Raw genomic sequence first — 877 nt, 5'->3', positions numbered from 1 at the left:
AATTGGTAAATTTAGTCAAGCGAACATAATTTTGATTTTATGAGCAATGTGATTTTTGAACATAATTGCAGGAATTTAAATGGCAAGGAGTTTAAGAACGGGAATATAAAAATAAAATGAAAGTAAATAACTGAAACTTAAATTGCAAGAAACTTAAATGACATCAAAGATAAATGGCAAGAAATTAAAGGGTGCAGAAATTTAAAGAACATAAGAGTAAATAACAAGAATTAAAGGAACAAAATGTAGATGACTAGAAGAATAAATTGACAGAATGTAAAAGGGAATTGGGTTATGGGTAATCAAACAACTAGAAGCAAAAGAAATGAGAAGTAATGATAGAGAGGATCATTAGGGATCAGAGATGCAAGCTTTCATGAATTGATGTTAGTCAAATCCTTCTCAATCATGGGTATAGATCCATGGCAAATGGTTAATTGAATCCCAATCTCTTGGTGATTCAATTTCTCTCAACATAACCAATTGCCACTCTCGTGATCTAGTTGTTCATGAGAAGAGATGAAGCTCAATCCTAATCCAGCCACACAATTCCCATAATCTCAACCAAGGAAAGTTACATCTCACATACCAACCAAGATGTATTGATTAAGGAAATCATGAAAGGATGAACTCTAAACTGAATTATGTGGCTCATTCCTCAAATTCACCACACAATTCATATAGATTAACCCCTCTCTCGATGGTGGTTGAATCTTTGAAGAACAAGAGTTTCCTCTTTGGATTAACCACTAGAATTGAGGAGGAAAAGAGGAGTTCATCAATGCATTCAACAAGCAGAGCTCTTCCCCCTAATGAAAGTGGGGTTTAGTGAGTCATAGCTCCAAATTTAACAACAATTTTCATCAACAAAAACTAA

The sequence above is a fragment of the Arachis stenosperma genome, chromosome 4, assembly GCF_014773155.1.
Source record: "Arachis stenosperma cultivar V10309 chromosome 4, arast.V10309.gnm1.PFL2, whole genome shotgun sequence".
NCBI lineage: Eukaryota > Viridiplantae > Streptophyta > Magnoliopsida > Fabales > Fabaceae > Arachis > Arachis stenosperma.
Note: the sequence above shows the minus strand (reverse complement) of the source record.